This window comes from Meles meles, chromosome 8, assembly GCF_922984935.1.
Source record: "Meles meles chromosome 8, mMelMel3.1 paternal haplotype, whole genome shotgun sequence".
NCBI classification, from domain to species: Eukaryota; Metazoa; Chordata; class Mammalia; order Carnivora; family Mustelidae; genus Meles; species Meles meles.
The window spans coordinates 13,757,606-13,783,261 of NC_060073.1; the positions used below are offsets into that span (position 1 = coordinate 13,757,606).

General features: G+C 39.8%; 1 pseudogene; it reads right to left on the reverse strand.

Moving 5' to 3' along the window:
- Positions 1-8,509: 8,509 nt before the first annotated feature.
- Positions 8,510-9,420, reverse strand: LOC123949445 (annotated as a pseudogene).
- Between the last annotated feature and the right edge of the window lie 16,236 nt (positions 9,421-25,656).

Sequence of the window (25,656 nt, forward strand, 5' to 3'; positions counted from 1 at the left end):
CAACAGTTAGTAGTTATTTTCTGCTGAAAGCTTTTCAGCTTTCTAGAAAGGATAAATTTAATTCATGTTACTGGCATTAAGGATGTGTGTGTGTGTGTGTTGTGTGTGTGTGTGTATGTGTGTGTGTGTTGCCTTGTTATAAAACAACTCTTTAAAAAATTTTTTTGTTAGAAATCAGGCTGAACAATTTTTTGAAAAAGATTTATTTATTTGAGAGAGAGTGTGGGGAGAGGGAGAGGGAGAGAATCTTCAAGCTGACTCCCCACTGAGTGCGGAGCCAGAGGTGGGGCTCAATCTCAGGACCTAAGAGATCATGACCTGAGTGGAAACCAAGTCAATAATCAACTGAAATATCCAGGCATCCCAGGTTGAACAATTTTTAATATGTCTAACAATCTGTGTTTAGATCCAGAAAGTTGACCTTGTCATAATCAGCAAAAAATATGGTTATCTGAAAAAAAAAATCAAAGCTAGTCTAAATTTAGTGGCATAGGCCCCTAATGTGATGAAGAGAGTTACTACTATTTCAACATATATATATTTTTTATTATTATTATGTTCAGTTACCCAACATATAGTATAGCATTAGTTTTTGATGTGGTGTTCAATGATTCATTAGTTGTGTATAACACCCAGTGCTCATCACAATACGTGTTGTGATGAGTCTCTTTAATATCCATCACCTGGTTACCCCATCCACCCAACTCCCTCTTTGTTTCCTGGAGTCCAGTCTTATAGTTTGTCTCCCTCTCTGAGTTCTTCTCACTTAGTTTTCCCTCTTTTCCTGTGGTTTTCTGTGCTATTCCTTATGTTCCACATATGAGTGAAACCATATTGTAATTATCTTTCTCTGCTTGACTTATTTGGCTTAGCATAAGATCCTCCAGTTCCATCTGTGTCAATGTAAATGGTAGATATTCATCCTTTCTGATGACTGAATAACATGTCATCGTGTATATGAACCACATCTTTATCCATTCATCTGGGGAAGGGCATCCTTCCACCATTTGGCTATTGTGGGCATTGCTGCTATGAACATTGGGGTACAGGTGCCCTTTCTTTTCACTACATCTGTATCTTTGGAGTAAATGCCTGGTGGTGCAATCATGGGTTGTAAGGTAGCTCTAATTTTAACATCTTAAGGAACTCCCGTACTGTTTTCCAGAGTGGCTGTACCAGCTTGCATTCCACCAACGGTGTAAGAGAGTCCCCCTTTCTTCACATCCTCTCCAACATTTGTTGTTTCTTGTCTTGTTAATTTTTGCCATTCTAACTGGTGTAAGGTAGTATCTCAATGTGGTTTTGATTTGTATTTTCCTGATTGCTAGTGATGTTGAACATTTTTTTTTTTTTGGTTGACTTGAGCAAAATTTCTTTTTTTTTTTATTTGTTTATTTACAGCATAACAGTGTTCATTGTTTTGGCATCACACCCAGTGCTCCATGCAGTACGTGCCCTCCCTATTACCCACCACCTGGTTCCTCAACCTCCCAACCCCCCGCCCCTTCAAAACCCTCTGGTTGTTTTTCAGAGTCCATAGTCTCTCATGGTTCATATCCCCTTCCAGTTTCCCTCAACTCCCTCTCCTCTCCATCTCCCCATGTCCTCCATGTTATTTGTTATGCTCCACAAATAAGTGAGACCATATGATACTTGACTCTCTCTGCTTGACTTATTTCACTCAGCATAATCTCTTCCAGTCCCATCCATGTTGATACAAAAGTTGGGTATTCATCCTTTCTGATGGAGGCATAATACTCCACTGTGTATATGTACCACATCTTCCTTATCCATTCATCCGTTGAAGGGCATCTTGGTTCCTTCCACAGTTTGGCGACCGTAGCCATTGCTGCAATAAACACTGGGGTACAGATGGCCCTTCTTTTCACTACATCTGTATCTTTGGGGTAAATACCCAGCAGTGCAATTGCAGGGTCATAGGGAAGCTCTATTCTTAATTTCTTCAGGAATCTCCACACTGTTCTCCAAAGTGGCTGCACTAACTTGCATTCCCACCAACAGTGTAAGAGGGTTCCCCTTTCTCCACATCCTCTCCAACACACGTTGTTTCCTGTCTTGCTAATTTTGGCCATTCTAACTGGTGTCAGGTGGTATCTCAATGTGGTTTTAATTTGAATCTCCCTGATGGCTAGTGATGATGAACATTTTTTCATGTGTCTGATAGCCATTTGTATGTCTTCATTGGAGAAGTGTCTGTTCATATCTTCTGCCCATTTTTTGATATGATTATCTGTTTTGTGTGTGTTGAGTTTGAGAAGTTCTTTATAGATCCTGGATATCAACCTTTTGTCTGTACTGTCATTTGCAAATATCTTCTCCCATTCCGTGGGTTGCCTTTTTGTTCTGTTGACTGTTTCCTTTGCTGTGCAGAAGATTTTGATCTTGATGAAGTCCCAAAAGTTCATTTTTGCTTTTGTTTCCTTGGCCTTTGGAGACATATCTTGAAAGAAGTTGCTGTGGCTGATATTGAAGAGGTTACTGCCTATGTTCTCCTCTAGGATTCTGATAGATTCCTGTCTCACGTTGAGGTCTTTTATCCATTTTGAGTTTATCTTTGTGGACGGTGTAAGAGAATGGTTGAGTTTCATTCTTCTACATATCGCTGTCCAGTTTTCCCAGCACCATTTATTGAGGAGACTGTCTTTTTTCCATTGAATATTTTTTCCTGTTTTGTCAAAGATTATTTCACCATAGAGTTGAGGGTCCATATCTGGGCTCTCCACTCTGTTCCACTGGTCTGTGTGTCTGTTTTTATGCCAGTACCATGCTGTCTTGGTGATCACATCTTTGTAATAAAGCTTGAAATCGGGTAACGTGATGCCGCCAGTTTCAATCACTCTCAATGTGAATGGCCTAAATGCGCCCATAAAACGACACAGGGTTGCAGATTGGATAAAACAACAGGACCCATCCATATGTTGTCTACAAGAGACCCATTTTGAACCTAAGGATACACCCAGACTGAAAGTGAAGGGATGGAGAAATATCTTTCATGCCAATGGGCCTCAAAAGAAGGCCGGGGTAGCGATTCTCATATCAGATAAATTAGATTTTAAACTAAAGACTGTAGTCAGAGATACAGAAGGACACTACATAATTCTTAAAGGGACTATCCGCCAAGATGATCTAACAATTGTGAATATCTATGCCGCCAATATGGGAGCACCCAATTACATAAGAAAACTATTAATCAAGATAAAGAGTCATATTGATATGAATACAATAATAGTAGGAGATCTTAATATGCCTCTCTCAGAAATAGACAGATCATCGAAGCAGAAAATTAATAAAGAAATAAGAGCATTGAATGAAACATTGGACCAGATGGACCTCATAGACATATACAGAACATTCCACCCTAAAACAACAGAATACTCATTCTTCTCAAGTGCACATGGAACCTTCTCCAGAATAGACCACATACTGGGTCACAAAGCAGGACTCAACTGATACCAAAAGACTGACATTATTCCCTGTATATTCTCTGATCACAATGCTTTGAAACTGGAACTCAATCACAAGGAAAAGTTCAGAAGGAACTCAAACACCTGGAAGCTAAAGACCACCTTGCTTAAGAATGCTTGGATCAACCAGGAGATCAAAGATTAACTTAAACAATTCATGGAAACCAATGAGAATGAAGACACTTCGGTCCAAAACCTATGGACCGCAAAGGCGGTTCTAAGGGGGAAATACATAGCCATCCAAGCCTCCCTCAAAAACATTAAAAAATCCAGAATACACCAGCTGTCTCTACACCTTAAAGAACTGGAGAATCAACAACAAATCAAACCAACTCCACATGCAAGAAGGGAAATAATCAAGATTAGAGCAGAGATCAATGAGGTAGAAACGAGAGATACAGTAGAACGTATCAATGAAACTAGAAGCTGGTTTTTTGAAAGAATCAATAAGATCGATAAACCATTGGCCACACTAATCCAAATGAACATTTTTTCATGTGTGTGTTGGCCATTTGTATGTCACCTTTGGAGACTGTCTCTTCATGTCTTCTGCCCATTTATTGACTAGATTATTTGTTTTTTGGGTGTTGAGTTTGAGAATTTGAGATCTTGAGATCTGTTGAGTTTTGAGATCTTTATAGATCTTGAATACCAGCCCTTTATCTGAAATGTCTTTTGCAAATATCTTCTCTCATTCTTGGGTTGCCTCTTAGTTTTGTTGACCATTTCCTTTGCTGTGCAGAAGCTTTTTATCTTGATGAAGTCCCAAAAGTTCATTTTTGCTTTCGTTTCCCTTGCCTTTAGAGACATGTCTTGAAAGAAGTTGCTGTGGCCAATGTCAAAGAGGTTACTGCCTAAGTTCTCCAGTAGAATTTTGATGGATTCCTATCTCACATTGAGGTCTTTCATCCATTTTGAATTTATTTTTGTGTATAGAATGGTACATATTTTCTATTAGCACTTTGATCACTTTATTTGAAGAAAAAAATCCACTGTCTACTATAGTTCTAGATATCACATTCCCTTTCAAAGCAGAAAAAAGGATCCAGGAAGGTAGGGTGACAACCATATATTTGTGTATATGAATATGAATATAAATATATGCTCTTTATTAGGAAAATGCGAGCTTTCCCCCAATCCAGCAGATTTTCCCTCACATCTCACTGGCTGGAAATGTGTTATATGGGTAGCAGAGGTTTCAGTGTCTTGTACTACATCTCCTCAGCTATTTGATTTCAGGCATCTGTGGTGGACAGTGCTGTGTGTGCTACTAGTGAGAGTTTTCCTATAGTATCTCTCTGTTTCTCTGCCTCAGGAATGTCTCTGAAGCCTGAGGACAACCTTGGGTGACTTCCATGCAATGGGGCAGAACGATTGAATAACAGACTTGTCCTTCACGGACTGAGACTGAGTTCTAGTTTCCAGGGTGTAAGCCAGCTAAGTTATTTGCCCTTTCCTTACTTCTGTTTTTGTATATCTCACGCTTCCTGCTCTTTGTTGCTTGGGATAACTCCCACCCAAAAGGTTAGCAAATTGCACAGTGTGGACAAACAGTTCCCGTTAGACTGATGTCACTTCAGACACCAGTCAAAAGTCCAGGGGTCCCTAGGGCCACCGTCATTTGCAGCTGGTTACAAATGTGGGGGCTTTTCCACAATCACCCTCAGGCTTGGCAATTCATTAGAATGACACACTGAACTCTGGTGATTTGGATTGAATGTTTGTGTCCCTCCAAATCCTTCTGTCGAAATCCTAATCTTCAATGTGATGGTATCAGGAGGTGAAGGTTTTGGAGGAGGTACATCTTGAGGGTGTAGCCCTGATGAGTGGGATTCATGCTCTTATAGAAGAGACCCTAGATAGCTCTCTAGATCTTTTTCTACTATTGAGGACACAGCAGAGGTTGGCAGTCTGCCATCCAGAAGCCGGTTCTCACCAGACCCTGACCATGTTGACACCCTGATCTCAGACTTCAAACTTCCAGAACTAAATTTCTGTTTTTTAGAAGCCATTTCAGTCTATGGTAATTTGTAATAGAGTCCAAACTGGCTAACACATCAGGAAAGGACTATACATATAATTTTAGTTTTACTATAATAAAAAGATACAAATTAAAATGAGCCAAAGGAAGAAATGCATAGGGCAAAGTTTGTGAGGATCCAAACACGAAAATTCCATCGTCCTCAGAGCCATATTACCCTCCTGAACACCAACGTGTTAGCAACATACATGGAGTGCTGCTGACCTGGGAGACTCACCTTCAGTATCCAGATTCTTTATGGTTCTAGGTAGGACACAGTTCTCATGTGGCTGATCTCTCATTCTCAACTTTAGCCCCCAAGTGTCTCTGAAAGTTAGAACTAATGAGGCGTGTCTCAAAGCTTCTATCATAAATCACAATGTTAGGTTGTTCAGTGGCCAAATTCTCCAGGCAAACGAAGACACTCCTGTCAGGAATGATATTCCAGGGGCTTACAGATCACCCCAGTAGCTGAAGACATAGGCCAGACTGCCCTTTAGGTTATGGTTAATTCTTCACATCTCCTGCATATGTTATCTTTACCAAGTACATATCCCAGGAAAACAAACTAAGACATATGCCATCCTAGCTATAAAGAAAGCTGAGAAGTGTAATCTTCTTTTTTTTTTTCATTTATTTATTTGACAGAGAGAGATCACAAGTAGATAGAGAGGCAGGCAGAGAGAGAGAGGGAAGCAGGCTCCCTGCTGAGCAGAGAGCCCGATGCGGGACTCGATCCCAGGACCCTGAGATCATGACCTGAGCCGAAGGCAGCGGCTTAACCCACTGAGCCACCCAGGCGCCCGAGAAGTGTAATCTTCTTACCTGACTGCATCATCTTCCACACAAAAAAGGAGTAAAAGGAGAATGGACAACCAGCTACATTTTGCAGCAGAATGGTGAGTAGACAATTTGTCTTTCAGCTTCTTTTCTTTGTATCTTTTCTGGTATCTTTTCTTCTTTTCTTTGTTTCTTTTCAGGTATTCTTTTCTTTGTGTCTTTCTTGTTCCACATTTTTGTGTGTGATGCTATATTTTCTTCCATCTTGGTCTAGACTAATATTTTCTGTAAAGTTAGTCATCTTGCTAATCATCGACTTCAAATTTTGGTTGACTAATTGAGCTTCTATCATAATGTTTTAGAGACAGTTGACAGACTTGAAACACCCTTTAAATCACGGACTGTTGATGATTAATGAAGCAATAAGGTGTAGCTGGCGATTGACGAAACAATGTATGATTATGCGTCACACCATTACTACTCTATATGCGGAAAGGGAAGTTTTTCTTTTGGGTAAGTGCTAACAATCCCTTGCCATTCCCTGTCACAGCCCAGAACAACCATTTCTTCCTTCATATAAATTTCACAGATTTCATTGCTTGTGTCCATTTGTCACAGAACTTACTTCCTTTTGGGATTTCTTTCACCTTGGTATTGAATGCAGAGTACTGTGTGACCCTCCATCTTGCACCCTATTTCCAATTTGGCCATTTAGACTTCCCAAAATGTACCCAGTTTTTGTTTCATCATCTTTCCCCTCCAGCTTTACTGAGGTATACATGGCAAAGCTTATATATATTTGAGATGTACATCTTGATATTTTGACGTAAGTATTCATTGTGAAATGATCACCACAATCAAACTCATTGACATATCCATCACTTAATATGATTACAATTTTCCTTCTTCTGCTTCCTTAGCAAATTTCTACTATACAATACAGTATTTTAACAATAGACACCATATTGTACATGAGTCTCTGATTTTCCAGGGTCTCAGGGCACCCTTTGTCTACTTTGCTAATGACTCTTTAGCAACTGATCCTGATCCTGGTCTCTGAAGGTACTTGGACCTTCCCTTTATAGAAGGTCTCCTCCTTTGCAAAGGTGGAGTCTTTGCTGGGAAGACTCTGGTCATCCCACATCAAGTCCAGGTTAATTTTTTCTCTTCTTTCAGGATGGATGCATGATATAATATTTGAAAAATATTTCTTCTTCTCTAGTTGTTTTCTGTTTTCTTTCTGCTGTCACTTAACAATACATTTTCTGACAGATCTTTAATCTGTCGGGTGTTATTTTCATGTGAAACTTGCTTTTTTGTGTAACTAGCATGGCCCCTTTAGATTCATGTGGTGGTTTCCATCATTTGTCCTCAATATACCTACTTAAGCACTTCTGGTAACAACTTATCTTCCTGATTCAAAGGGCTCTTGGACTCCCTTCAACTTCTCATTGAATTCCTGTGGTTTAAAATTATTTGTCTAGATTAAAATGATTGTTGCCCTTTCATAAGTGAATTGTTTAGGTTTTTGGATCAATCTACATTCTAGTTTTTCTATCTTAAGTAGGGAGAGATAAAGAAGATATTTCTGGAAGTTTCCTTACCTTATGCAAGAAAGAGATGGTTTTGGAATAAAGAAGGTAACTAATGACAAACATAAGTCATAATCACATAAGAAATAAGCGTTTTCAAGTACTAGAGAATGTAACTTATATTGGACTATTAAGTAGGAAGTATAGCCAGAGTCATAAGGGACTTTACAAAGCAGTGCATTTATTTTACATTCATGCTTATACAATAATTGGAACAGAACATATGAAAAGTTTCTTTGTAAATAATTTAGGGAAGTCATTTAAGTGAAAGGAAAATAATGAACTTCAATTTTAATATTGATTATATACAAAATTGAGGTCTTCTAGTCTTTAAGAACACATCTGAAATATATTTGAAGCAACTAAATACTTTATGAAGTCTGTACATACTTTTTAATATTTTAAATAATCTCAATAAAATATGGGCAGTCTGAGACATATTTCTCAAACTCTATTCAGGGGAAAACTAGTTCCATGAGATGTTACCATATTTCTTGCATCTTAAGAACTTGCCTATTGAAAAGCATTGGTGCAAGATGTGAATGTGTTCCCAACTTTAGAAACATTATGCAATGGTCAAATATCCGTACTTGATGCTCTGATGTGCTGAATTTTAAAAACTTGTGTCCAGCCTAGAAGAACTTTTTCTTCATCAGTTTTAGAGCTTCTTTTACCTCCTTATTTCTCAGGCTATAGACCAGGGGGTTCAAAATGGGTATCACAATGCCATAAAAGAGAGGCCACTTTCATATTCTCCTAGGAATTGTTAGCCCGAGGCTGTAAGTACATGTATGATAGGGTTGTACAGGAACTAATTACTGCTATCAGGTGGGAGGCACATGTGGTGAAGGCTTTTTTCCTTCCTGCAGCAGAAGATATCTTCAGAATGGCAGCCATGATATACGTGTAGGAAAAGATGACAACCAACAAGGTGAACATCAAGTTAAATCCCACAAAGACAAGGAGTATAATGTTGATGTCAGTGTTAGAGCATGAAAGAGCAAGAGTTGTGGGGACATCAAAGAAAAAGCGATTGATGGTATGGGTTTGCAGAAGTACAGTGAAAATGCAAAACCTGTGTGCACAGAAACGTTTATTGAACCCATGACACATGAACCAGCTACCAATTGGGGGCAGACTCTTTGAGACATGATTGTGAGATAGTGAAGTGGGTTACAGAAGGCTACATAATGGTCCAATGCCATAGCAGCCAGGACGTAGCAGTCACTGGGTGCAAATGTTGCATAAACCAATAATTGCATTACACAGCCCTCAAATGATATAGACTTATTTTCTAATATGAAGTTTTGCAGCATCTTGGAAGTGATAGCAGAGGAATAACAAATATCAACAAAGGCCAAATGTTGTAGGAAAAAGTTCATAGATGATTGAAATCTGGAATCTGTCTTGATGAGTAGGATCATTCCATGGTGGTCACACAGATGACCAGAAATACAATGCAGAGGATGTATTGAAACTTGTGTAGGGCACCAAATCCCAGAAGAAAGGATTCAGTCACTTCAGTGCTATTTTGTTTTGTCATGGCTACTGAAGCCTAGAAAGGACCAAGAAGAAGATGACCAAGAACAGAAAGAAAATCTTTGCAACTTCTTAAAAGAAGTTTCTTATATTTCAGCCACCTGTTTTTGAGTTCACTTCTTATGACAAACACTCACAAAAATGATTTATTGTTTTCTATATTTCTACTACTTCCCTGATAAGTAATCATCACATAGAAAGTGATATGTGAGCCATGGATTCATTTTCAAAAATGAAGATCTCATAGAAGATCCACTTCTAATATGTGTGATTCTAAGAAACATAGATTAACACATGTTTCCACTATATTAAACAGGTATCCATATTTCCTGGCAACAATATTCAAATATGATTTTGCACTTTTTCTTTACTTGCAAGTTTTTCTCAGCCATTTATTCATCTAATCCTGGTCAACTCCTGAAATTAGTAGCATGGATTAGAGAAATTTTCTGAGATCTGGTCGTGGTTTACACATGTTTGCCTTCAGAATGTCTTTCTACAACTATCCTTAGCATATAACTCCCATCTTTACATGCCAAATAGTTCTCTCATTTTATATATGTACACACATGCATATAGAAGGAAGGACACAAAATCACTCATGTCTTTTTTTTTTAAATCACTCATGTTTTTTGTTTTTTTTTTTTAAAGATTTTATTTTATTTATTTGACAGAGAGAGATCACAAGTAGATAGAGAGGCAGGCAGAGAGAGAGAGAGAGGGAAGTAGGCTCCCTGCTGAGCAGAGAGCCCGATGCGGGACTCGATCCCAGGACCCTGAGATCATGACCTGAGCCGAAGGCAGCGGCATAACCCACTGAGCCACCCAGGCGCCCCTAAATCACTCATGTTTTAATGTCAAAAATGGTTCTCTTGGATCTTATCATCATGAAGCAACTTGAAAAAATATGGATGATAGGAAATTCTACAAATTAACTGGCTTAGACACTTCAAAAATATCAATTTCATAAAAATCAGACAAATATAATACAAAGCAGGAGACTGTTCTAGATTTAATAAGAGTGGAAAGACATTGCAACTAAATTCAATACACAATCCTTAACTGGCTCCTGGATCTGCAAATACAACATCTGCTAAAGATATTGCAGGGAAAGTGGGGAAATTAGAATAGTGAGTATGTATAATGTAATTTCATCAATATCAAATTTCTTTGGTGGAAACAGGTGGTTACAATAGAGATTTTCTTTGTTTGCAAAAGGTACATGCCAGATATCTCTCATCTGTCCATTTGTCTGTGTAGAGATAAAGCAAAAGAGAAAGAAAAAGAATTGGTTAATGTAGGTGAAGTGTATCCCAGTGCTCACTGCACCAACATTTTAACTATTATGAAGGTTTTACATTTAGATGTAAGAAGTTAATGAAAAACACGGATAAAACACTGTCATACAAAAACAAATGGAGAGAGATCATTGTGCACTAAATATGTTTGTAAGGACTGTTGTTCAGAAGAGTTATATGATCCTTAAAAAAGTTTCAGAAACAAGAAGAAATGGGGAGCTTAGAAATTGGTAAATAGGTCAAAAATAAGAGTAAATAGAGATAGCATAAAATATTAATAATATTTTCCATTGAGAAGTGGTCAAGAAACTGAAAAATCAGCTGATACTGATAGATTAGAGGGTTCATTAAATGTATGCTCTAAAATTCTTATACCTTTTTTTAAAAAAAATTTAATTTATTTATTTGACAGAGAGAGAGACAGAGCACAAGTAGGAAGAGAGGCAGACAGAAAGAGAGAGGGGGAAGCAGGCTCCCCACTGACCAGAGAGCCCGATGAGGGGCATGATCCCTAGGGCTCCATGACCCTGAGATCCTGACCTGAGCCAAAGGCAGAGGCTTAACCTATTGAGCCACCCAGGTGCCCTAGGCCTACATTTCTTTACCGAATTTAAAAATCATAATGCTGAGGAAAGCATTTCTTGACTAATTACAGTAAGATATAATACAGGTGCTTCCATGGTATTGGTGATATTTTATATTCATAGATATCTGGTGGTTACATGTGTTTGTTGTATATTCTGTATGTCTTGTTTTAATTATTAAGTATGTCTTGTATATGTTTTACACACCCTAAGTTGCCTTTCAAGTACAGTTTATAGGAATACTAACTCTCAGCAGGTCAAAATGCTGCCAGTTTTTTTTTTTTTTTTTTTTTTTTTAGTTAAAGCCATACCTCCTTTACAAGACATTAGAGAAATAGGGTATTACCATTTTAAGGGTTAAAAGAGGTCATTTCAGTCTAAAGGAAAAATCGAAATCTCAGGTGTTGAAAACAATGGTCAGAGATTTTGGATCTAAATTTGTAAGCAAATTACGTCCAGTCCTCAAGTTCAATTTTTATGTTGGTTTTCTGTGACAGAAGTTAAAGTTAAAAGTGTTCAAAGGAGATACGAACCATATGCTGTTTGACTTTAGTTTAGCAAACTAATCTCATTTTATCACAGGATATAGAAAACTTCCCTAATATAAGTGGCTTTACAATTTGTTCTAGAACTGTATTTGGCATTGTATAAGAAAGAGAGATGTATGGTAAGGGAAAGCAGCTCCAAGCAGAGGAAGTATTTGAACAAATGCATGGTGATGTTGGCCCACAAGCTAAAGGAAAGACGCAATAGGGAGTCCATTATATACAAATAAGGAGTGTTGCTCTAATGAGGAATAATTTCTATATTAAATTACTATGGAATTTTTCTGTACATCTTTCAAAGATATTCTCCATCCCAATATTATTTTCATAAAATTGAATGTAATATTGTATATGTTTAAGATGTGATTGTGAGGATTTGATACACATGTATATTGCAAACTGTTTACCACAATAAAGTTAGTTAACATATCCCTCACCTCACATTATTATCATGTTGTTGTTATGGTGAGAATATTTAAAATCTACTCTTACAACAACTCTCACAATACAGTATTGTTAACTAGAGTCAAAACACTGTACATCAGATCCCTGGAACTTATTCCTTTTCTAACTAAAAATTTGTTCCCTTTGACCAACATGTCCCCATTTCCTCCATCCTCTGGACCCCAGCAACTACTGCTCTACTCAAAGATATTCTTAAATAAAGTAAAGTTGTATGTAGATCCAACTTCTTCCATTCCCAAAGTGTTAGCTGGTAACCAAGATGAACTATTTTAGCTACAAGACTTTTACTGTGCATTGACAGTACTCAAGTGTTTTAGGAACTGAATGTTGAAAATGCTCCCAACTCACTTCATCAGTAGATCTTGCTACTCTGTTTCAACTTTTGATCTTCCAGAGTCTGTAAAGAACCAGAGATAAAATTGCTGGTATATTCCTCTGACTTCTAGGCTTGGATTTCCGTCCGAATACTGCACCAAGTGTCTGCTTAGAAAAACACTTGCTACAAGGTGGTATTTTTGCTTATGCTACAAATGGCGGAGGGCAGGTTTTTTGAGGGCTGTCAGATTAAGATCTATTCCCATAAGAATCTCAAACACTGGGGGCTGAGTTGAAGGCGTAGTGTTGAACTTCCCAACTGAGACCATTAAAATTTTCTTTTTTCAAGTTTCTATCCTTTAGGGAATTTGCATCTTGTTTACTCCTATGAGTTTGGGGACCATCTGTTCCAACCTGGGGCTGATCTTGGTTTTGGAAATCCGCTTTTGCCTGCTGGGTCTTTCTACTCTAAACTTCAGTTTCTCTGTCTATAAAATAGGAAGATGTGGCTCCCTCAGAGCCACATCTGTGTTGTGTTGGAAGAGCAAGTAAAGGAATGCACATGCATATGTCTTTTGAGCAACAAAGGACTTTGCTGTGAGAGGGGTTATCAGGATTCTCATTGCTAGAAGTCTTCTCCCAATCAAAGTGCCCCTTCTTCTCATTGCAGTGCCTGTTATCATTGTCATTTACCTTGTTGACTCTCTGGGATCTTGCACAGACAGGCAAGATCCTCAATGGAAGCTCTGTCTGCAACATCGGTGAAGACATTCACATGCCCTTCTAACTTGATTATCTCCATGCCTCATTTCACTAGTCCTGTGGTATCATTAAAAGAAAGTTCACAGAAAGATCTTAAAAGATCTTAAAAGAAAGATCTCTTCAGAGAGATCTTTAGGACACTTTCCCGAGTGCAAGTGCCTAATGAGTGATTCTGCAGAGTTGAAATTCCTCTCTTCCAGAGATAGATGTCCTGGCAGGAACTGTGACTGAACAGCAATAGGTTGTTCTAAATTCCTGCTTTTTGGCCTCTTCTCATATTTGGTGTCCAGTGGTTATCATGCCATATTAAGAGTCTGTCTCTCCAAACCATAAGAGACTCTTAATCTCACAAAACAAACTGAGGGTTGCTGGGGGGCGGGGAGGTGGATAGGGAGAGGGTGGATGGGTTATGGACACTGGGGAGGGTATGTGCTGTGGTGAGTTCTGTGAAATGTGTAAGCCTAATGGTTCACAGACCTGTACTCCTGGGGCAAATAATATATGTTAATAAAAATAATTAAAAAAAAAGAGGCTGTCTCTCTTGGTCTTCGTCCTAGGTAGATGGATAAGGTGACAGGCTCGCTAGCATAAGGATTTAAAGCATGAACTCTCAGAGTCAGTTGGCCTGGGTCCAAATCCTGGTTTTCTCCCTTACAAACTGGGTGAACACAAGCAAATTACTAAACCTCTTGGAGACTTTGGACTTTAGGTTTCATGGATTTAGGGATGGAATCATGCATTCAGTTATTTAATCCATGTTTACTGAAGTGCTCAATAAATTTGAATCTGTTGCCTGATTACCTACGAAGTAACAGACCTTGTTCTAGTCGTCCTTTGAACAAATGCTGACTGTGCTAGAAGGATAATCCATGGAGTAAACACATGAATGGGTGTGAATGAAAGAGGCATAATCTCTGGTGGGGAAATCTGCCCCTTCTACTTTATGGTGGTGACTACCGAGAGCACCAAACCAACACTGGGAATAGTAATAATACGTATTTAGTGTTTGCCATTAGGAAACATTTGGGCTCAAAGATTTCACACGCATTGTCTTGTTGAGTCTGTGCACAAACTATGGCATAAGCACTGTCATTATCTGCATTTTGCAGATAAAGGAACTGCTTCTCAGAGTTGTGAAGTGAGTCAGTCATGACCGCAGGGGTAGTGCAATATGCATATGGAATTCAAATAAGTCACTTTGAATCCAGAATTTAAGATCTCAGTCACCAGGTCTGAGCCAGAACCAAAGTTGAAAAAGAAACCAAATGGCAAAATCCTGTCTTTTTGAGGAAAAACATAAATTCAGTGATTTTATGTGAAATGTGCAATGTCAATACAATAGATATTATTATACTTGCCATATGGGAGGCCTTGCGCTAGGCACCAGGGTCACATAGGAAATAGGAACATATGGATATGACTTTCATGGAAGTTGCATCCTAGTGTGTGTGCAGAGCAGAGTAAGCACAGAGAAACCCAGTAACAGGCAAGACAATTTCCAACATGGGTAAATGCTTTAAGGAAAATAAAATGCTGTGGAGTGATGGTGTCTGATAAGAGGTCCTACCTTGGTCTGGAAAGGCCTCCTTATAGGGATGGCATGGGGGAAAACCAAAACCACCTGTGGGAAAGGATAGTGCACAATCCTTAAAGAGGGAACTGGAATGAACCTGGTCTATTGGTGTGTTCCAAGGACAAGAAAGTGGGCTGGAGGGACTGAAGAGGACATGTTACACATGGGGTCAGAAACCTGGGCAAATGCCTTATGACACAGAGCCTTCAGGAGTTTGAATGTTATTCTAGTGTGATAAAGAGTCATCATAGTAGAGTTTCATTGTGGGAGAAGTGACATTAGACATATAGCTTTGGACAGATTATTCTTGTTGCTGATTAGACTTATATAAGAGCAAGAATGGAAGTTGGAAGATCTTTGATGAGGCTCATGCCATCTTTCTTTTTTTATTTTTGTTTTTATTTTTATTTATTTGACAGACAGAGGTTACAAGTAGGCAGAGAGGCAGGCAGAAAGAGAAGGAGGGGAAGCAGGCTCCCCACTGAGCAGAGAGCCCGATGCGGGGCTCGATCCCAGGACCCTGGGATCATGACCTGAGCTGAAGGCAGAGGCTTTAACCCACTGAGCCACCCAGGTGCCCCCTCATGCCATCTTTCTTTTGAAAGATAACAGCGGCTTGAATTAGAATAGTATAAGGGATACGGAGACAATGATATTTAGTTGCATTGTTTTGAAGAGGTCATTTACAGGAAAATTGCTTTTGTTTTGAATTTAGGAAGTGAAAGAGAGAGAAAACCAAGTTGGGCTCCTAGATGCTTGTTCTGATCAACTGGGTGAATGATGGGGCCATTTAACTGGGAAGGAGAAGACAGAAGAAGTAGGTCAAAATAAAGTACAGATAAAGCAGATAAGACATTGCCACAAAACAAACCCTCAGTACAACTGACACATAAAATGGAGTTCAAAAGGGTTTGTAAGGGGCTTGGTCAAAACTGAAAATTGTGAAAAGCTAACAGCAATCCAGAGGGGTCCAAGGAGATAAAGGCTGCATTCCTTCCTCCCCATGATAGAACTTCTCACAGAGTAAATGATCCCTGGAACACTCCTTAGGGGCAGAGACAAGGGGTCATCCAGCAGTTTGGTGAAAAAGCAAACAGAATCCAAACAACCAGGGCTCCCCTACCTGCTGATCCTTGAGTTGTTTAAACTAAGGAAGGCCAGTTAGAGTCCATCACATTGAGGTCCGCTGAGTCCTTCCTAGCCTCCTGTAGACATGAGCAGGCACCCCCCAATGAGTCTAGCAGCTTTGAGAGAAGAGTAGCTCTTGGGATTAAGATCTATTCCCATAAGAATCTTAAGCACTGGGGGCTGAGTTGAGTGCATAGCATTGAACTTCTCAGCTGACACCATTAACATTTTTTTTTTTCCAAGTTTCTATCCTTTAGGGAATTTACATCTTGTTTACTCCTATGAGTTTGGGGACCATTTTCAAATCTCTTCTTTCTGACAGTCTAGCTTGTAATTAAGGCGGCATAAGTAAAGCACATTGATACTTGTCATTCGAAACACTTACTGTTTCTTCCAGCTCTATCCGGCTCTGTGTAAAAAGAGTGTGAGGCTCACCTGGGTGGAGACCTGGCTCTGCTTCGTTTTGGTCACCTTCTTTGTGTCAGCTGGGAGTAGGCTTTGGCCCTCAGTTCCAAAAATACCTTTGGATAGGGGCATTTCCTAGGCTTATAATATCATTATGATCATTTAAGATGTTCTATGAACAGGGAAAGGTAAGATTTAGAATGATACTAGCTTTATTAGATTGAAAAACTTCCAAAATGATTGATGCCTCACGATTTCTGTATGGCTAAGGGATTTTGTTACAAAAGATGGAAGAACTCAATTTATTCAATCATTCAACAGATATTCACTGAATACCTGATTTGATTCTGGTACCGTTCTAGGCACTGAGGGTCTCACAGTGAACAAGAAATAAATTTTGAACTCTTGATTAAGCTCTTGCCTGTCAGGAAGTTTACATTCTGGTAGGGAAAGATATGAAATACTATTGAAAATTATTAATAAATATTTTGAGGGCACGTGAGGACCTATAGGTACATGATAATCCCTCTGGGTATGAAAATTACTAGACTATCAAAGCCAGAAGAGAATTTAGCTACCTTCCTGTCTCTCTCCCTAGCTTAATTTAGCATGCGAGAAATCCAAGACAGAGAGGTCAGAGCACAGTAGGCATTGTTGCCAGTGCAGTGGGAATGTGTTCTTGGTCCAGTGCCTAAGCAGTACTTGGCTGTGGAGATAGGCATCCTGGGTTCAAGTTCTGCCTCCACCACCTATCACCTGTGTGGCCACGGGAAAGTTACTTAACTTCTCTGTGCTTCTGTTTCCTCTCCTATACAATGAGGATAATAGCATCAATATTTTGGTGAGGATATTTGTAAGTGACTGACACAGAGTGGGTGCTAAATACATGTTAGCTGGTATTAGAATAATTAATATTGCCTGAGCTTCCCAATAATCTACACCAAAGTGCCTGTGGGGGAGGATAGTGGGGACTGCTTTCCTTCCTGTTCAGCCACAGGAGCAGCAGGTTCTGGGCCAGGTAGCTGGGGCTGGTGGGGATGTCATTCTCCAGCAGGAGTCGTCCAAGTCCACATATGTACTCTGGATAGAAAGACGAGCCCTCAAATGGGAAGGTAAGATTCCTAGATGTGGGGAAGAGGGAGGCAGATCCTGCTGCCTAGACTTCGTTTGCCTCCAGCTTTTCCAACCTCTTTTCCCTGTGGAGGCCCTCCTGCGAGGTCTTCTGGAGCCTGGCAGCCCCCTTCCCACACTGCTGGCCCCCTAACACCCCTGCCCCCTTCTCTGCAATCCCCGTATTCCCTTCTCCCTCCCCCCTTCCCCCAGGGGACTTTTCCCCCACATGGCTGCACCCTCAGTCAGTTTCCCTACCTGCTGTTGTCATCTATCCCCCCTTCTCCTTGCTCCCCCCCTCCACATTACCTGCCTTGACTCCTCACCCTGTATCGTGACAAAGACAGTCCCTGCATAGATGCCCAGCGACACCCTTGTAACCCCTCCCTCCTACTATTTTTGACAGCCCTGGACTCTTAATTTTATCCTTCTTTTTAATTTATATGACTCTTGGCTTCTTTATAAAATTGCCAACTCCTTGAGGGCAGAACAATGGCATGCCCGCCTTCTATGTGCCTGCAGTCTGCGTTAACCACAGTACAGGGTCTCCACTCTCCAGTTACTTGCTGGGTCCTTTGAAGCGGGCATCAGAATCCTTCTGCAAAAACTGCTGCCCTGGATAGTGCTGGTGGCTTGGCACCAGGAAATTGGATCCTCTGCAGGACCACTGGGAGATGTGGTGGATGGCTTGAGGCAGAGAAAAGGAGTCCCCCAAGAAGGACTATCTACTGAGCACCGCCTCTGGGCCCACACCAGGAGACAAATAGGCCCAAATCACTGCTCTCAAGGAGCTAATGTCATTTTCCTATTCTCCTTCCACGTTATCAATGACAAAGACACACTCAAATTCATTCACTCATTTAGGATGCACTCTTCCAGATTTCTGTATTAAAACCTATATTCCAGTGAGATGAGGTGACCAACAAAGAAGACAATTTCAGATGACGTACATGTTATAAAGGAAAGAAAACAGGTTAGTGGTTAGGGAATGATAGGCAATGGTGGTAGGGGAGGGCACATGGATTCTGTGAATGAACTGGAGTGGCTAGAAGGTGGCAAGGATGATAAATATGTAACTCTAGTGCAAATACCGGGGAGATTCCAGGCAGGTAGGACATCAAGTTCAAGGTCGCTGCTGAGAGAGAGAGGAGGAGAGAAAGCAAGAACAGTCAGTAGACTAGTATCATGGCTCCTGAAAGGTGACCAGTGACAGGCCTGGCTCTGATACTTTAACATACGTTGTATTTTTAAAGTCCAAATACACTGGTCATTTGTGAATAAAAGAGGTAATCCCTAGGAAGGGGCAAACTCATGATCACATGGTTAATTAGTAGGTGTGTAACTTCTATTTTATTTTATTTTTTAATGATTTCGCTTATCTATTTGAGAGAGAGAGAGAGAGAGTGAGAGAGAGCGAGCAGCGGGGAGAGGGAGAAGCAGACTTGCCATTGAGCGGGACACCCCATGCGTGGCTCAGTCCTATCCCATGACCCTCAGATCATGACCTGAGCCGAAGGCAGGTCGTCAACAAACTGAGCCACCCAGGCGCCCCTAGAATGCATAATTGTTAAGAGAACCTTAGTTTGGGGCTGTGGTCGCTGCAGCACTCTGGCTAGAAACTCCCCATTGGGCTTAGACAGCCTCACTCTCTCTCTCTTTAGCTCTGCCTGGTCCTGCCCCCAATAAACCATGTATCGTAACGCTAATTCTTTTAATGTAAGTCAGTGTTTGCATGCGTCCCGGCGAGGAGACCCAAACTGCTCTTGTGCCACCTTTTCCAGGTGTTTGAACAGAGTTCCAAGTTACAGGCTTTAATAATTCCAGCTACTTGTTTTTTGGGTCACTCTGGATAGGCAGCACTGGTATAGTAGGACAGTTGGATTCTGGGCAACATTACCAGGTCTGTTTTGAATGCTTGTCTGAAGCATAAAGATTACTGACTGTTTTCGTCACCAGGTAGGGACATTTTGTGGATTTGATGGTTGTTCCTAATTGGGAGATTTTTGTCGGTCACATGGAAATGGTGAAGCTCAACTCACCTGAAGCCTAGAGTTTAAACCTTATTTTGGGTAGAATATTTGTCTTTGGCAAATAAACTACTTCCTCAGCATATCAGAAAGGGCTTAAAAGGTATGGAAATTTACTACCCACCCACCCACTCACCCACTTCCATTCTGGGATAAATGGAGGTATGTGTCCTGGTAGAAGGAGTGGGGCATCAGCGGTAGGACTTAGGGTAGGGGGGAGTGGCTATTTACCAACTGATAGAGAAGTGTCTCAGTCTTTTAATAAATGATACACTTGCAGGGACTGTTTCCTATTTTTTTCTGCAGGACTAGTAGTGAAATCCAGACATCTTCCTTGAAGTGGTGTAGACAAGAACTCTGGTGTAAACCAGAACTGATATGCGGGGACACCCTGATAGTCTGTGACCTTGATCCCCTCATCTCTCAGTTCAGCTGTGTGGGGCCTGGAGCACAGAGTTTCCTAATGGGCTCTCCTACATGATGAGCTTCCTATACCATTCACCCTTGTGTTTCATATGAACATTCTACTTTTATGTCTGTGTCATTGTAGAAAAATTTTTGGGTGGTATGCAAATATAAAATCCTTATCTGTGTTTTTTATGAATGATGGCAAACTTGCAAACATTAGCCAAACCTTCCTTTTAGAATATAGTGCAACATATTTAGGGCACATTCTTCAAGCTGGATATTTTATGTTTTCTAGAGATGTACTGAACTAACTTCGCAAATGGAAAAAATGTCAATGAAATGCAATGGGCTTTTCTCTCTGATGCCTTCTCTCAGTATTAGACTCATTTCCTAGCCTCTGACATTCCATTATATTTCCTGCAAGGACTGAGCTAATGTCTTTTTTTTTTTTTTGTAAGCTGGTCCATATCCCCTCCCCCCCAACTTGACTGAAAGTATCCTTAAGATGCTCTGTCAAAGCAAGTCTCCCCCTCTACTCTCTTTTTTGGTGAGCTCTCTGGGGAGCGTGTTTAAGTTGATATCTTTTGCCCTTACTTCCCTTCCAGGTTTTGCAAGGGCATTTTCTCCAATTACTGCTAGCCATCCCCACTCAGATTTTCTTTCAGTACCACGAGCTCAAGGTGTTTAAGAGCAACCCTTCCCTTTTGCTCCATCTTCTATTTTTTTGCCCCTTGGTTAATGTCACCACCTATAATGTGAACTTTGGATTGTCTTTGGGCTTCCCTAATGTTTAATTATGTGCCATATTCCGTGGTTTCTGTCTCTACAACATGTATTATTTATTCCTTTCCATTTCATTATTTATCCCACCAGCCAAATTTAGGTTCTCATTATCTCTCACCCAGTTATTGAATTAGTCATCTTGCTGGTCTCCCCTCCTCCATATCAATCATTTTCCAATCTTCTCTTTATGTGGTTTCAGAAGGGTCCTTCAAGATCCCAGTTCCAATTACACTGCTTTCCAGCTCAAAGATTCCCTGTGGATCCATGCTAAGCCAAGTATAGGTTTATAGGCTTGGTACTAAACCAAGCATAGGGTTTTCCAGCCTGGCATTTTAGATTTTTTTCAATGTGGACTCAGGGTTTAAATTCAATGTCCTATACCTTCTGCATCTTTAAGGTTGATGATTAGCATGGGAATAGTCAAGAGAGTCCTTTATAATATACTGAAGAAGTAACAAATGGTATGCTTGTATTGGGTATGATTTCCAACAAAGACAGTTGTGCCTTCACATGGTTAACCAGGAGTCTGGATAAATAGAACCCCTGGCTCTCTTCTATCTCTCCAGCCTGAGATCTGGATGCTAGTCCCAGGGTATTTAAAATTAACAGCCAGATGTGGAAGGTGACTCATGGGTGTTACTTGTTGCCACAAGAGAAATCATTTTCTCACTTGTGACTCATAAGCTTCTTATTTGGAGAAAGGTGTCCTGTCATTATTAAAACAATTTAGTGTCTTTCTATCTTGTGGGTCTGTGGACTCTACAGCCTCTCTTGCTTTTGGTAGGTCTGGGATGGGAGGAACCTCCTTATAACAAAATAACAATAATGAGCATGTGAATGGCTGTTCTCAACTTATGAAACTATTACCTTACTCATTTTCCTTACTCATTTGTCCCAACCATGCTATGATGTATGTAGACCAGGTAACAGTAGGAACCATACCTATTTCACAGACTGAGGTATGAAGGGTATATATGACCTGGCCAACTTATTTTAGGGTGTTAAGGAGCTGTAACTAGAATCTAGGTTCTATTATAGGGGACTTCTATTCCAGTCACTCTTACTTAATGCCCAACTGAAAAGGCAGGCAGGTTCTTACTCCATCATTTTACCAAGAGGAATGAAACTTTAGAGGAAATATGGTTTCAGGGAAGGGCACATGAAAATAGCCACAGGGAAGATGAATTTTCTTTGACCAAATTCATGTTAAATTACCACAAAATCTCAAATCCATTTCTTCATCCTGTTCCTATAGGTTAATGCAGTGCCTGTCATTTCTGAAAACTTAGATCTCAGCTTGACTACTTCCAAGTGATATTTCTCTGAGCAGGATACCCTTTTAGGATTGGTGACTAGCTGTCTGTCAACAGGAATCCTTTCTGAGCTGGTACTTTGCCTGTCATGCTGCTCTAGCCTTCCCTTCCCTGGGATGCCTGTTCCTGCTGAGGTGAAAAGCTAACTACCTTGATGCTTATTCCATCAGCTCCTGGAAAGCTATTGGAGATATTCCAGAAATGCCAACTGTCCATATCTATTAATGTCACGTAATTCTCCTTTGAATTTCTTGGCATGGAGATTAATGAGCGTTGACTATGGAGTCAGATATCCCTGAGTCTGAAACTGCTCCACCACTTCCTACCTGTGACATCAGGCAAATTTTGGCCTACCTAAGCCCCAAGTTTTTCACCTATAAAATGAGATTAATTATAGGACTTGCCCCATGGTGCTGTTATGAGAATTAAATGGAATAATGCCATGAAGGGTGTAGATCAGTACTTATTGCTTGGTAGATGTTCTCCAGTTTTGATAAGAATTCTAATAATTCAGAATTGGATATAGAAGTGCTTTTCATATATTTGACAAAATTTACCTTTTGATCTAATTAGGAAGGATTACATTCACGCACTTCTTTTTCTTCCCTCCCTCCTCTCTCCCTACCTCCCCTCCTTCCACACATCTTTATTGTGTGTCTCTAACATGTCAGGAAGTTCTGATTCTTATGGATATTGCAAGCATGGGTAGAAGAGAAAAAAATTAAGACATCACACAAAAGAATGTAAAATTTTACCTGTAGTAATGGCTACAGAGCATATCACAATAGCCATTGACTTTGTGGGGAGGTTGTCCTGAGATCAGCAGTCTAGTGGCACATAACCAGCTGAGAAGGGAGGGCAGGAGGGTAACAGAGATGTTCAGACACTGTGTTCAGGAGCAAAAACCCTGTGGCAGAGGGAAAGTGATGACTAGAATAAACCATGGGGTCTGAAGCAGAGAGAGCAAGGGCCATAGTGGCACAAGGTAGGGCAGCTTGCAAGGGGGTGGCCAATGTAGGCAAAGTCTGTTGGAAGTCCTGGGGTTTGGTCTTTATTTCAAGAGCAATGAGAATCCATTGAAGAGTTTTAAGTAGGGCTGTGACTTAATTCTCAGGATTGATTGATTGATTTATATTTATTTCTTTTTTCTTTTTTAAATTTAAATTGAATTAGCCAACAATAGTACATTATTAGGTTCAGATGTGGAGTTCAATAATTCATCAGTTGTGTGTAATACCAAGTGCTCATCACATCATGTGCCCTCCATAATGCCCATCACCCAATTACCCCATCTCCCCACCTAGCCCCCCTCCAGTTACCCTCGTTTGTTTCCTATAGTTAAGATTCTGTCATGGTTTTTCTCCCTTCCTGATGACTTCCCAATCAGTTTTCCAACCTTTTCCCTATCATCCTCTGTGCTCTTCCTTGTGTTCCACATATGAGTGAAGCCATATGATAATTGTTTTTCTCTGACTTATTTTGCTCAGCATAATGCCCCCCAGTTCTATCCACATCAAATTAAATGTTCAATATTCATCCTTTCTGATGGCTGAGTAATATTCCATTTTATATATGAATTGCATCTTCCTTTTTTTAAAAAAATACTTATTTATTTGACAGAGAGAATTTGATTTCTTTGACAGTTTGACTGTCTTTTGTTTCTTTTTTGTTGTCTGATTGCTGAGGCTAGGACTTTTAGCACTATGTTGAGCAACAGTGTTGCAAATGGGCATCCCTGTCATGCTCTTGACCTTAGGGGAAAGGCTCTCAGTTTTTCCCAGTTGAGAATGATATTTGCTGTGGGCTTTTTCATATATGGCTTTTATGATATTGGGATATGTTCCCTCTATCCCTACACTGTGAAGAGTTTTAATCAAGAAAGGATGCTGTATTTTGCAAAATGGTTTCTCTGCATCAATTGAGGGGATCATATGGTTTTTGTTCTTTCTATTATTAATATGATGAATCATGTTGATTAATTTGTGAATGTTGAACCAAACTTGCATCCCAGGACTACATCCCACTTTGTCATTGTGAATAATCTTTTCAATGTACTGTTGGATCCTATTGGCTAGTATCTTGGTGAGAATTTTTGCATCCATGTTCCTGAGAGATATTCATCAGCAATTTTCCTTTTTGTTGGAGTCTTTGTGTGGCTTTGGGATCAAGGTAATGTGGATTCATAGAATGAGTTTGGAAATCTTCCTTCCGGTTCTGTTTTTTGAAACAGCTTCAGAAGACAAGGTATTAGTTATTTAAATGTTTGGTAGAATTCTCCTGGGAAGCCATCGGGCCCTGGACTCTTCTTTCTTGGGAGATTTTTGATTACTGCTTCAATTTCTTTGCCCATTATGCATTTGTTCAGGTTTTCAATTTCTTCCTGTTTCAGTTTTGGTAGTTTATAAGTTTCTAGGAATGCATCCATTTCTTCCAGATTACCTAATTTGTTGGCATATAGTTGCTCATAATATGATCTTATAATTGTATTTTCTTGGTGTTGGTTGTGATCTCTTCTCTTTCATTCATGATTTTATTAATTTGGGTCCTTTCTCTTCTTCTTGATTAGTCTAGCAATGGGTTTATTGATCTTATTAATTCTTTCAAAGAACCAACTTCAAGTTTCATCGATCTGTTCCACTGTTCTTTTGGTTTCTATTTCATCGATTTCTGCTCTAATCTTTATTATTTCTCTTCCCTTGCTTGGTTTAGGCTTTGTTTGCTGTTCTTTCTCTAGCTCCTTTAGGTGTAAGGTTAGCTTGTGTATTTGAGACTTTTCTAACTTCTTGAGAAAGGTTTGTACTGCTATGCACTTCCCTCTTGACTGCTTTTGCTGCATCCCAAGGGTTTTGAATAATTGTGTCTTCATTTTCATCTGTTTCCATGAATTTTTAAAACTCTTATTTAATTTCCTGGTTGACCCATTCATCCTTTAGTAGGATGCTCTTTAACCTCCAAATACTTGAGTTCCTTCCAAATTTCTTCTTGTGATTGACTTCAAGTTTCAAGATATAGTGGTCTGGAAATATGCAGGGAATGATGTCAATCTTTGGTACCACTCAAGACCTGATTTGTGACCCAATATGTGATCTACTCTGGAGAAAGTTCCATGTGCACTGGAGAAGAATATGTATTCTGTTGCTTTTGGATGGAATGCTCTATATATCTCTGTGAAGTCCATCTGGTCCAGTGGGTCATTCACAGCCCTTGTTTCCTTGTTGCTCTTCTACTATGTCCATTGCTGGTGAATGGGGTGTTAAATCCCCTACTATAACTGTACTATTATTAATGTGCTACTCTAACTTTGTTACTAATTAGATTATATAATTGGCTACTCCCAAGTTAGGAGCATAAATCGTTATAGTTGTTAGATTTTCTTGTTGGATAGTCCCTTTAAATATGATATAATTTTCCTCTTTATCCCCTACTACAGTCTTTGGTTTAAAATCTGATTTTTCTGGTATAAGAGTTGCTACCCCAGCTTTCTTTTGATGTCCATTAGCATGGTAAATTGTCCTCCACCCCTC